This window comes from Pelobates fuscus, chromosome 4, assembly GCF_036172605.1.
Source record: "Pelobates fuscus isolate aPelFus1 chromosome 4, aPelFus1.pri, whole genome shotgun sequence".
Classification (NCBI taxonomy): Eukaryota; Metazoa; Chordata; class Amphibia; order Anura; family Pelobatidae; genus Pelobates; species Pelobates fuscus.
In genome coordinates, this window is record NC_086320.1 from 135823138 (window position 1) to 135836990 (window position 13853).

Below are 13853 nucleotides of genomic sequence, written 5' to 3' on the forward strand. Positions count from 1 at the left end.
TATTGTGGTAGAATTGTAGACAAGAAGGCAAGGTGGAGAAGGCCTTGATCTCTGAAATTCTCCTAGCGGAAGTAATTGCTACTAAGAACAATATTTTGTAAGTTAGGAGGACAGCATCCAAATTCTCAAGAGGAACGAATAGATCCTCAGTCAGGTAGTCGAGAACAAGCGGAAGGTCCCAAGGAGGGGTAGTGGATCTCGAAGGCGGTCTCAACTTGAAAGCTGCCTGGAAGAACCTGGAGATCAATGGGTCTGATGACCAAGAGGTGTTGCACAAAGCTGACAGGGCCGAAGACTGAACTTTAAGAGTGCTGATGCTAAGACCCTTATCCAGACCTTCTTGCAGGAACTCCAAGATTTCAGTGTTGCGAGGGCGTATGAAGTCAACTCGCTTGGCCGAAGCCCATTCCTGAAACACATCCCAGATTCTATGGTAGCATGAGGATGTAGAAGCCTTCCTTGAGTGTAAGAGGGTGTTGACCACTGCTTCTGAAAGGCCTAACTGTCGAAGTCTTTCTTTTTCAAGACCCACACCCCCAATTTGAGGCGTTCCGGATGAGGATGGAATATCGGACCCTGCGTTAGCAGATCCTTCAGAACAGGCAGGGGCCGAGGTTGTCCCTGGCTCAACATTGACAATAGGGGAAACCACGGCCTTCGAGGCCAAATTGGGATTACAGCAATAACCTTCTTCCCTTCTGACCAAACTTTTCTCAGGAACCTGGGTATCATGGGTAGGGGAGGGAACGCATACCCCAGATCGAACGACCAAGGAAGAGATAGAGCATCCTGGCCCAGTGCCTGACTCTCTGGGTGGAGGGAGTAGTAATCCTCCACCTGGCGATTCCTGAACGAAGCCATCAGGTCGATCTGGGGCATGCCCCACCGATGGGTGATCCAAGCAAAAACTGACTGGTGAAGTTTCCATTCTCCCGGGAGAATTTCTGTTCTGCTGAGAAAATCCGCCGCTACGTTCTCCGAGCCTGGGAGATAGATAGCCTTCAGTCCCTGGAGATAGGTCATGGCCATTTCCATTAAAGGAGCTAGTTCTTTCAAGAGCTGCTTGCTCCTTGTGCCTCCCTGGTTGTTTACATATGAGGCCACCGCTCGGTTGTCTGTCTTGATCAACACCCAGGAATTCCTGATCTTCGGAAGGAACACCCGAATGGCTTTGGAAATAGCTCGTAGTTCTCTTAGGTTTGAGTGGAGCCGACTTTCTTCTCGGGTCCACCACCCCTGAGTCCACGAGGAATCGAGGTGGGCACCCCAACCAGAAGAACTGGCATCTGTCGTAATAACGGTCCACGGAGGCTCTTCCAAGGGAAAGCCCTTTGCTAGGTTCTTCCCGTTCTTCCACCAGTTCAACGCTTTTCTTACTGGCAGTGGCAGAGATATCTTCTGTTCCCAATCCGTTTTTTCTCTGTCGAACTGGAGAAGGAAGCAACTCTGTACAGGGCAAAACTTCCATTGGGCCCACTTCACCAAACCTATCGTAGACGTTAAAGAACCCAGGAGACTCATGACTTCCCTTGCCAAGGCCCTTTCGAGAACCTGGAGCTTCTTGACTTTGTCTTGTATCTTCATGACCCTCTCTGGAGACAAAAACACACGGGCAGAAATGGTATTTATCACCGCTCCGAGGAACACGATGGTCTGAGATGGAATCAGGGAGCTTTTTTCTATGTTGAGAAGCCACCTGTGATCTTGCAGGATGTTCATTGCCATTAATGTATGATGCTCCACTATTCTTTGTGAAGGGCCTATGATGAGTATGTCGTCCAGGTAATGGAATATCTCGATACCTCTCATCCTTATGACGGCAATTAAAGAGACAAGGACCTTCGAGAAAGTCCTTGGCGCTAAGCTGAGGCCAAACGGAAGCCCTCGGAACTGAAAATGTCTTCCTAAAGCCCAGAACCGAAGGAACTGCATGTGATTGCTGTTTACAGGGATTTGGTACTAGGCGTCTTTTAAGTCTATGGAGGTCATCCAATCTCCCGCTTTCACGCACTTTGGGATAGTCTGTAAGGATTCCATTTTGAATGTCCTGATGTCTAGAAAGGCGTTTACGCCTTTCAGGTTCAGGATGAGACGCCACTTTCCCTGGGGCTTTGGGGCCAAAAACACAGTGGAATACATCCCCCGGAACCTTTCGTGTGTAGGGACTTCCTCCAACACCTTCTGTTCCAGCAGAGTGGAAATGCAAGTCCTCATGGCCCTTCGTTTGACACCTTCTGACACTTTTGATTTTCTGAAATGGGCAGCATGTGGACGAGAGGAAAATTCCATCCTGTAGCCTTCTTTTATGATTGAAGTGACCCACGCGTCTGTGACATTTGCGGCCCATACTGGGTAAAAGAACTGCAGTCTTCCACCCACCGTACCCGGATGGGCCCGAGGACCTTCAGAAGGACTTCCCGGAGGTTCTGGCACCTCTACCTCTGGAAGCCTTATTGGAAGAGGAGTGAGAGAAGGACTTCCACGAAGAATTCCTGGAATACTCCCTTCCGGGCTTGTAGCTTCTGCTGTCCCGAAAGGACCGATCCTTGAATCGCCTGGTTTTCCAGGAGGAGGAAAAACTCTTTCTGCTGACTTGTGGAAGAAACGCTTTTTTCCCATCAGCCGCTTTCTGAATGGCATCCTCCAGGATCTTACCAAACAGGAGGTCCCCCTGGAACGGGAGACCACACAAGGACGCTTTGGAGGCATAGTCCGCCCCCCAGGAATGAAGCCATAAGCCATAAGGCCCTTCTGGAGGCCACAGATAGGGCCATACCTTTGACAATCATGCGAGTGATGTCCAGGGAGGCTTCAGAGCAAAATTCAGTAGCAAGGCTCAAATCCTTGAGACTCTCCAGGAGATGTTCTCTACGGACACCTTGACCAATATCTTCCTCCAAATTAGCGAGCCAAACTCTTAAGGCCCTGGAGAGAGTGGTCAGCGCCACTGCCGGATGAAGGGCGGAGCCTAGCGCCAGATAGGCTTTAATTAGGTCACCATCCATACGCTTTTCCATAGGTTCTCTTAAGTATGCCATGGAGTCTATAGGAAGCGTGGTCTTTTTAGCCATATGGATCACTGCGGCATCAACCTTGGGAACCGAATTCCAAAGGCAGCAGTCCATGGCAGAATAAGGATAAGTCCTTGTGAATCTGTTTTTCAAGGTGGACTTCCTCTCCGGCTTATTCCATTCCTGAAGGATCATGTCCCTTATAGAGGAATGTACTGGGAACGTTGGTCTATTAGTTTTCAAGTCCTCAAAAAACCTGTCAGCCTCTCTCAATTCAGATGTTTCTTCCGTGAGGCTAAGAGTGTCTCTGAGGAGGGTAATAAGTCTATCTATAGATTTAGAGTCCAGAGACCTGGAGGCATAGTCAGCCTCCTCCTCCCCCTCATCAGAGACCTCCCACAGGTCAGGATCCTCCTCAGAGCTGGAAGACTGAGGTTCCGCTCTGCGTCTCTTAGGAGGGCCACCACATCCCGTGGTAGACTTAAAGCCCTCAGCAATTGCACGGGAAATCCAAAGTTTAAGGTCGTCCTGCGGTGAAGTCTTACTGGGGACAAGCATTCCCTGCAGAGGTTCCTTCCAGGTGGAGCAGGTGATGAACAATTGATGCATCTGTTTTTTCTCTCTTTTCTCTGGATTTTCTTGCTGGAGAATCCAACTGTTTGCTGGGGCTGAAATAAAGCCATATATAACATATATTACAGGCTCAGTATGGCACTCTTTTAATAACCCCCCCCCCTGAACAAAATAAATGGCTCACCTATGTTTTCTAGAGAGTGATCTAGCAGAGGCAGAGGGAGAATCCATACTATGAAAGGAACAAAGGCAAAATCAGAAACACATCCCTAAAAAACTCAAAAAGGTAAACTGGAAAGCAAACCCAAAGCCCCCAGCAAAAACCATGCAATCCTACCTCATAACGGCAGAAAACACACTCCAGGCAGCCAGGAGACAGCAAGAAGGAGAACTGGCGAAATTTTAGACCGCAAATCAGAAGTTCCGAACAGCTGACAGGCAAGTGTCAGTATTCCCCTGTTTAAATACCTCTGCGCCCGGTCCGCACATGCGCAGAGCGCTTGAACGCACGCCATGCGTTCCAAGCCTCGCGGCCGTCGCGAGGCACTTCCGGGTTCGGCAATTCCGCGGCAGGAACGCACACCGCGGCAAACCAGAAAATCCGGCCGAATACAGCCCCCACAGGACAGCAACTCCCAGCAAGCCCCCAGGGGCAATACAGGGCACTCAGGCAGAAAACAACACGCAATAGAGCCCAACAGCATCCACCATCAGGATGACTGCAGTATGGATCCCCAAAACACTGCCAACAAGGTAAGGGGAGGGGATTTCGACCCCAATTACTAGGGGCACTTCCAGAAACAAGGGGAAATTTTAAGGATAACCAACCCCAGGAAGTTTAGAACAGTGTCTCCCTCAGAACACTAAACATACATCCCACGCAGCAGTTCAGTACTTACTCTGAACCTGACCCAGTTAGTCCTGCCCATGCAGGCTGTTTACTGGGTCCTTCAAATGAAGAGAGGCTGAACTTCATTTGGAACGAACCCACGACAAACGCAGGAAGGTGGCCATAAAATAAAAGTAGAAAAGTCCTGTAGAACTTGCTAAGGACAGGAAAAAAGACTGTGGTGTAAGGGGAGGAGGGACTCTTTATACCTATCAGTCTAATTAATTAATCTAATTAATTCCTGTCCTGTGACTGCTAAGGGAGGAGCTACCCATAAGTGATGCTGCCATGATTAGCCAGGAATGGACTTTGCGTGGTATATTTATCATCCTTTGATTGTATTAATGTATCTTCCTCTTACCAAACAGTGTTGCAATTGACTTTTGTATATTCTAATTAAGTGTTTGTCACTTTACAAAAAAGAGTATGACTTAATTAAAGCTTATCTCTTGAATAATGTATGATTACACATATTTTGGGTGTTTTAGGGATTTTAATAGGTAAATATAAGTCAATGGAAATTCTCTGAGTAGTAAATAAATAATAAGGCAGTTTTATGAAAAAAATGTAGATGCATAAAAAGCTCACTGAACTTTTATAAGGCTTTCTGTAGCTTGCAAGATATATTACATGCATGTAGGGGAATTCAGATTTATCATGTCATGTAGGTGCTTGCCCCTTTACATGATTCTGATGCCTTTACGTAAGACATTCTCTGAAACCTGTCTAAGTATGAATTACATAGTTCTCATTATGTTAACAACAAAAAAGTCAAAGCAAGTTGATTGAATAATGTATATAATGCATCTGTACTGTTTAAGCCCCACTAATAACAAATAAATAATATGTATAAAACAATAATATAAATACAATAATATGTATGTATTTCTGACTCCCAATTAATATATATATATATATGTATAATGGCACTCACCCTTTCAAATATAAGCCAACTATATGCCCTGGTGCAATTCCACGCTAATATGTAGTGAATGGAGAAAGGAGATGCACTCTTCGGTCTTTATGAAAAAATCCAGCGGTATTTAATGTATCAAAAATGTACATACGTCCGATCGATGTTTCGACCCGAAGACCCGAACGGGTTGAAACGTCGATCGGATGTATGTAAATTCTTTGATACATTAAATACCGCTGGATTTTTTCATAAAGACCGAAGAGTGCATCTCCTTTCTCCATTCACAATATATATATATATATATATATATATATATATATATATATATATATATAATAAACTCAATAGATAAATGGCTGAATCAATTATGCTCAGGCATATATTTTTTATATATTTTTTTTTTATTCCAGGGGATTTGAAGCATTCAGTCCAAATCCTACAATGGGTGTGGTTGTGGCCCATTAATTTTCTGCTGGTTCTTATGCATCTTTGTTTGTCAGCACTAGCACTATGGAACCAGTCTTAATGGCATCATACAAATTACAACAGGAAGTGTTTTGATATATATGTTAAGTTTAACACCATCATTAATAGAATTTTCACAGGCTCACTAGTTAAGCAGATTGCCACTTTCATCATCTCTTCATATAGCTGTTTGCAAATAGTAAGTTAGTACATCGTTCACCACCCACCCATCCACTTTTCGATTTAAATGGTAATTTTATTGCTTAACCTAAACCTGCAATTTTTTTTTACTTTTTAAACTTTGTTATAAACCTTATGTTAGAGTTACTGTTTAAAAATATTACTCTGGGGCATGACCAACTGCTGAACAGCATGGACTTATAGTTCAAAGCAACTACTAAGCAAGACACACAAACATTTTTTTTCTTAGTTTACTTTATCTTTAACTACTACACTCACCCGATGGCAACTGGAACAAAGCCAAAACAGGATAAATGATCCCTTTTTGTGGCCATGCAGCATCCTAAGACCATGAGGTCTCCGAAGCATGAACAAGATGTCACTGAGGCCACAGGCGAATCGGCATCACATTGAAGCGAGAAATACTTGCATGTTACACCTGAGGGTCCATTCTTGGAGACTGCTATGAAAGCTCTTTTGCAGTCTCTTTCCATGGATATCATCTAGTAATTTCAGACAATGATTAACCAAAATAAATATATTTTTTGCTATGTGACTTTTTGCATTTTTATTGTGATTCTTCCTGAGATAATATGTCTACATAGTTAACTAAGTCTTGATTATACATATATAAAATTTGCTGGTGATTTATTGTGCTTTCGTTTAACTGTCCTTCGGTGATGGAAGCAGTCTTCAGAGTTGCAGATTCTGTATGCTCCAAGGTAGATCTTTACTTTTCTTTCTCATGCTTTGTCATCACATAATATTAACATTTTCCGTTAGTATCACTGTTTCTGTGGTGTTTTTAGAAGCTCATCATATAATCTCTCCTTTTTATTCAAGCCTTATGATGATACCACAGCAGTAGGTTGGGTATATAAAGCCATGATCTTAGTGACAAACAAACCCAAAGGAACCCCCAACACAACCTATCAAATGCTTTTTCAGCATCCAAGGAGAGAAGGATGCCCCTAACCCAAGCCCCCTCAAGTGCCTTTTCTTCTCCTGTATACATATTAATATTAGAACCCATGGTGGACCTGAAGAGAAACAAATCCTCAATACATGGTGTTCAAGTGTCCAAGTGTTCATAAATTAAACTTTTTTGCCAATGATGTGCTACTTTCCTGCAACCAGCCACTAATCTCATTGCCCAATTTATGCAGCTGTTTTGCCTGAATATAGTTCAGATGGTGTCTTATTAGAAACTTAACAAAAATAAAACAGTAGCAATGTGTATAAATTTAGCTCCTGAAACTGTTAAATCTTTAAAAGCCAAATCAAAATTTTAATACATTTGGAAAGACTCTTATGCTAACTATTTGGGTATTTGGATCTGATTTTTAGTACATACGTATGTCAGGGTTTGGAAGGAGATTAAACCGTCATTGCTCCCCATATATGGTCCACCTTCCTTTTTTTTTTTTAAAAGAAATACAAAAGGCACTTTCCAGATTTGAACCTAGAGTTTTGCATGGATTACTTAGCAGACCAATTAAGATGGGGGGGAGGAAGGGGTGTAAATTGCACTTACTTGTTACCTATTGGAATTAGTTTAAAATCCCATCACCCTATCATCTTGCTTAACGATGTTACAATATAGTTAGTATTTTCAGAATTACCCAATTTATTTAAAAGGGACAAGGGGTGCTATCTTAGTCAGCTTTTCTGTTTTCAGGAAAGAGGGTTCTGTTCTCATAAAATCCTTTGTTGTGGTCTGGATGCCTTTAAGATGGATCTATCTTCCATTGCTCCATGGTCAAGTTCTGACATATGCCACCCCTTGACAGGGGCCATCGTATCAATATAATCAATGTTATTCACTTCACCTGTCAGTGGTTTTTAAGTTGTGGCTGATTAGTGCAAATTGCATGTGTTTTTATTTTTAATCAACTTTAAAATAACATGATTGGGAAATTTTACACTTATATTGATTGACAACTTTTATAGTAATAAAAAATAATTGCAGTATTCGATTTCTTACTTGAAACACTTTAATTTCAATTTAATAGGTGTAGCCTGCTACATTATGTTATCCTTTTGACAAATGTAACAAAATCGTAACAAATGAATATACATTTATTAAAATATACATTTTCCACATCTGTATGTTATATTCAGGTATGAGATTCTACTACTTGGCAAAAAATATGTTTAAAGCTTCTCTATTTTAAAATTATGCTTAGAGTTTGCTTGCAGAAATGTCAAATCAAAGGTTTAATATCTTTTTAATGGAAATACAATCCTGTACAAAAAAATTAAAACATTCAAAGTTGAGATATTACCATGGAAACTACTGGTATTTGCAATAATTGCTAATAGTTCTACTTTTTACCTGATATTGGTCACTGTGTGTGCATTTATGTAGTAATTAATTACAGATAGTGTCAGTATAACACTAAATATTTAACTGTCTGTCAATCTCGGAGTACAATTTGAGATCCTACATAATAGAATAAATGTATTTGGAAATATTGTCCAATAAGGTCACTAGGATCTTATGTAGCATCAAATTCCTTTGATTCCATCTAGATTTCCATCTAAATCTGCAATAAGGGACATCAGTTTTGTTTTGACAGGAAAATTCAGCATCTGATTAGTTTTTTAAGATTACATTTGTGTAATGAATTAACCATATGCATGGACCTAAGGAAAATATATATTTTCATTCTTAGTAGTTAAAAGGAAACTACTAGCTATAAGTGCATATATTATTTTACTGTATACCTTTAATCAGTGCACAAACATATATGCATTTATTAAAATTTGTACAAATATTATGTCTTGAAAAGTTCTAAACCTAAGTGTGCATAGTTCATGAAGTTAGGCTATAACCTTGGATACCTTCCAGTGAATTAGATTCCCCCAAATCATATAATTTACCTTTACCCATACATATATAACACCTGGAACTGTAATGTTGAGTTATTGTGATTTATTGTTTTATTTCAATTAAGTTTCCCCCCTCTATAATATAATAATAGCTGACAGCCTTCCACATTTGACAATACAAATGGCATAAGAATATGCATAAGAAAACTGGCACCAATATGTTAAATCTTATTCAATGTGATTCCTTTTCTTTTGATGCATGGTCGATAACACCTAGATAATAAATAACCTTGACAGTTTAGCAATCTGCCAAGCTCTGTCATAGAATTCTTCCAGTCTATCACAGATGCCATGTTAAATCACAGATCATAACAAATCACAGGGATATATAAACTGATTATGTGGCTAAACACTTTAAGCTCTCTATGTCACAGAAATGTCAGCAAAATTAAGCCATGTAATATCCAAATAATCCATATGTATATCACCCTCTTCCTTAATTGATTAATATATTAAAACATAATTTTGCAAATATAAATATTTTGTTGCATTTGTGTGGTGTTCATTCTTGATTGCCTGTCTTACAAAGTAAATACACCTAAACCAGTTGGTCATAGCATCTCTTGATTGAGCCATTTTCCAAACTGGTTTATTTTTGTGTAGGCATCCTCCTCTCCCCTCAATGTACCTTTCAACCTATCCTCCCTGCCCATGCCCTTTCCTTTACTTCCTTTGAAGTTCACACTGTCCGCCTTTTTAAGCCCACTCCTTTAAGAATTGCCATCATCTATCGCCCCCCCTCCCCCACCGGTCATCCTAGACTATTCATTGAACATTTTTTTTCGTGGCTATCCCACTTTCTCTCCTCTAGCACTCCATCCCTCATACTTGGGGACTTTAACATCCCAATCAACAACCTCAACTGCCCTGATGCCTCCGTCTGCTCTCTGTAACCTCCTCCTTTGGCCTCATGCAGTTGTCCACTTCAGCAACTCATACAGCAGGAAACACTCTTGACCTCATCTTCACCAATCTCTGTACCACCTCTAATCTCTCCATTGTTCCATTTCCTTTGTCCGACCACCATCTACTAACATTTGACATTTGCATACCCCGTACCCAAATTTCTCCAACCTCAACTGCCTTGATCTCCAGCATTTCTCCACCAAACTCAAAACTCTCCTTTTACCCATTTCAAATTTAACTTGCCCTAACTCTGCTACCTCACTCTACAACTCAACTCTCTCCTCTCAACTCAACATCATGGCACCTCCTACAATTAAACGCAGCAAGCGCTCCCAATTACAACCCTGGCACACCAAGCTGACCAGTTACCTCCAAAAATTTTCTAAAACTGCTAAACGCTGCTGGAGAAAGTCTCACTTTGCATTTGACTTCCTCCACTATAAATTTATGCCGTGCTCCTACAGCCTGGCTCTTTCCTCTGCAAAAGTAAATTACTTTAACACCCTCATAAGTACACTGTCCCATCAACCCAAACACATATTTCACACTTTTGATGCTCTTCTTCGCCCTTTTAATCCCCCTCTTTCTACCACCTTGTCCGCCACAAACTTTGCATCTCACTTCACTGAGAAGATCTCTACAATCAGAGAAGAGATCGCTAATTTCTCTCCTTCCCCTACCAATACATCAACCAACCCCACTCCCTCCATAGTTCTACACTCATTCGCACCTGGTACAGCAGAAGAGGTTTCTGCTCTGGTCCTCCCGCCCCACAACCTGTTCCCTCAATCCTATTCCTTTATATCTCATCTGCACTTTGTCTCCCTCTCTTGCTCTTCCTCTCACTAAAATGTTCAATCTCTCCCTTTCCTCTGGCACATTTCCCTCACCCTTCAAACATGCAACTGTAACCCAAATTCAGAAAAAGCTCAGCCTTGACTCCAATGCCCCATCCAACTACTGCCCTATCTCGCTACTGCCATTTGCCTCCAAGATCCTCTAGAGAGTTGTGTACACCAGACTGACTGACTTTCTCGAAACCAACTCTCTGCTTGACCCCCTTCAGTCTTGATTCCGTGCTGGTCATTCTGTTGAAACGGCTGTGACCAAAGTATCCAGCGATTTAATTGTTGCTAAATCTCATGGCCATTACTCTATCCTAATTCTCGTAGACCTTTCTGCTGCCTTTGACACTGTTGATCATCAACAGCATCTTCGCATTCTCCGTAGTTTTGGTCTATGGGATACTGCTCTCTCCTGGTGCTCCTCCTACCTCTCCCAGCACTATTTCAGTGTTTCTTTCTCTGACTCTGCCTCTTCCCCCCAACCACTCTCTGTCGGTGTTCCCCAAGGTTCTGTCCTTGATCCCTGATTGTTCTCTATCTACACTATCTACAACTGTGTGTTGTCCAGTTATTGGGAAAGGTGATGGGATATTATTGGATGGTATTGCTGATTGGGCTTGCTACACTGTTTTTCCTGGGGTCACTACTTGTTCCTGAGCCACACCTGGACTACCAGCGGAAATAGTCTGTGAGAGACCAGCGTTCCGTTACAGTCTGCACTATGATATGTTTTTTATATTTTAAAGGGAAACCATACCTTAATTAGGACTCCAAAGTAGGGAAATATTTAAAGGTATATTGTCCATATTTGTATATTTCACTACACAGTACCTATATAAAATTAGTCTTCACTCTAGACCACTGTAGCGCTCCACCATTAGACTTTTTCTAAGAGTGAACATGTCTTTACATATTATTGTTTTTCACCCCCACCCTTCCAGCAACCCAGATTCAGAAGCTCATCAACATAAACTTAAGAAACTTAATCTCTTTCTTCTCAAAATGGAAGTTAGCATAATTATATTTTGTAACTTTAGGTTATACTAATTCATGTCTGTGGGATGTAAATTACTATTTTATACAGGGACACATAACTGTAACTAATTGTTTCTCAAAATAATAAATTGTACCTCTCCTGTATACAGTAGAGCATTGCATGAGTAAATTCTCAAAGGTGAAGTCCATTAGTGATTTTTTAAAACATTTGTTTGGAACACAAAGCTAATAGATAAGTGGAAAAAAAAGTCACAATGAAATCTAGTTTTGTGCTGTTACTTATGTGGCCTCAGTTCATAAACTACAATGTTGTTATGTAACTTTAATATATGCTAACATGCACTCGTGTGAAAATGTCAGAGGCGTGGGATTGATTTATAATACAATTTTGGAAATGATATATTTTGCCAAAATTCATAATGACTTATTCAACTAATCCTATCATTTGAGGTTGTGTTCATCATTTTAAATGATTCTGTATTTGCTCCTGCAAATTCACTAACAATGTGTACATCATTAAATTATTGTTTTTACAAGATTCATATAAAGCAATCATGTTCTAAAACAGCGTTTTTCGATAAACTTTACAAATAAGTTTATATTTTGAAACATATTTTAATATTATAACATTTTAATATTTTTTTTTATATTTGATATATGTTTATATACAATATACTTATTTATATGTAAAAAAATATTATATATGTTTAAAGTTTATCCAAAAATATTAAAACCTTTGAAAAGTTTATCCAAAAGTAGTAAATTGGGGCCTAAGTCAGAAAAGACAGTTTTACAGACACAGTATCCCAATCTGTTTATTTTTGCACAACTTATTATGTTTTAACATTAGACTTGTAGTGTTCAATGATGTTGCATTTTGGTTTGCTATTTTGTACTGAACTGGAAATGTGGTTGATCACATCATCAAGGTGTTTCAAGATTGACCCTCATTGTAATATAACATGACAATTACAAAGATGATCATGAGTTTAAAGGAAGTGATATTAAATATCAAAGACATTTTCCAAGAAAAACTTATTTGATTTAAATGAGATAGATATCTATCAGAGGTTCATCAAAAAAATAACATCTTGATCATTGATGAAGAAATAATGCCTATGGCAAAATACATTGTAATATATTCAATGTTTAGCTTTTTATTTAGCTGTATGTTCATGAAAAGGATTTAAAGGTATTTTCTGCCCTCTAGTGGGATATTTTATTATTATCAATTTTAAAATATTGTAGATACTGAAGATTTAAACATTTATCATATGCTATTATTATTATCATCATGTGTTACATTTATACAATGGGGAAATATACCAGCAAGAAACTGAGAAACAAAATAATGTCAAAAGGAAAAAATAAGTGAAGAAGTCTCTGATCATATAACTTACAATTTAAAATAGCAACAACCAGAATGACCAATAGTCATCTGCGATAAATTATACATTACAACATAAACATATTACAGTGTAACATACACAATCTATAACATTTTGCACCTTGATGTTGGAGATTTCTACTAGAATCCAATAGCATTATGAATGAATTCTACACTTGATGAAGGACACATTTTTATTTTGTACTTTTAAACGAAATAGTAAAAAAAAAAAAAACACTATCAAGCTTTACATGTATATTTTTTGGTTTGTTAACTATAACTATATTTAATCAATCAGTCATCTTCATGACTGATAATATATCATTGTTGTCTTTATAACATAATGTATAGTACAGAGATAGACAAATAGGAATTGGACTCCCATGCAGCAGACTCTTCTTTATCGATAGGCTTCCAACCTTGTAATTAGTTTTTACAAAGCTTTCAACCAGTTGCAGATTAGCCAATTGCTTGTACAGCACAGAAACACATGCTTTGAACATTGTAACCATAGCAACCACACCTTGCCAATAAAAAAACAAAACAAAAAGCATGCATATTATTCCCCATGTGACATTAGCAGGGGATAGTGAAAGGGTATGTATTAAATAGTGATTATGTGAGTTACAAGATATACACTGCTCAAAAAAAATAAAGGGAACACTTAAACAACATAATGTAACTCCAAGTCAATCACACTTCTGTGAAGTCAAACTGTCCACTTAGGAAGCAACACTGAGTGACAATCAATTTCACATACTGTTGTGCAAATGGGATAGACAACAGGTGGAAA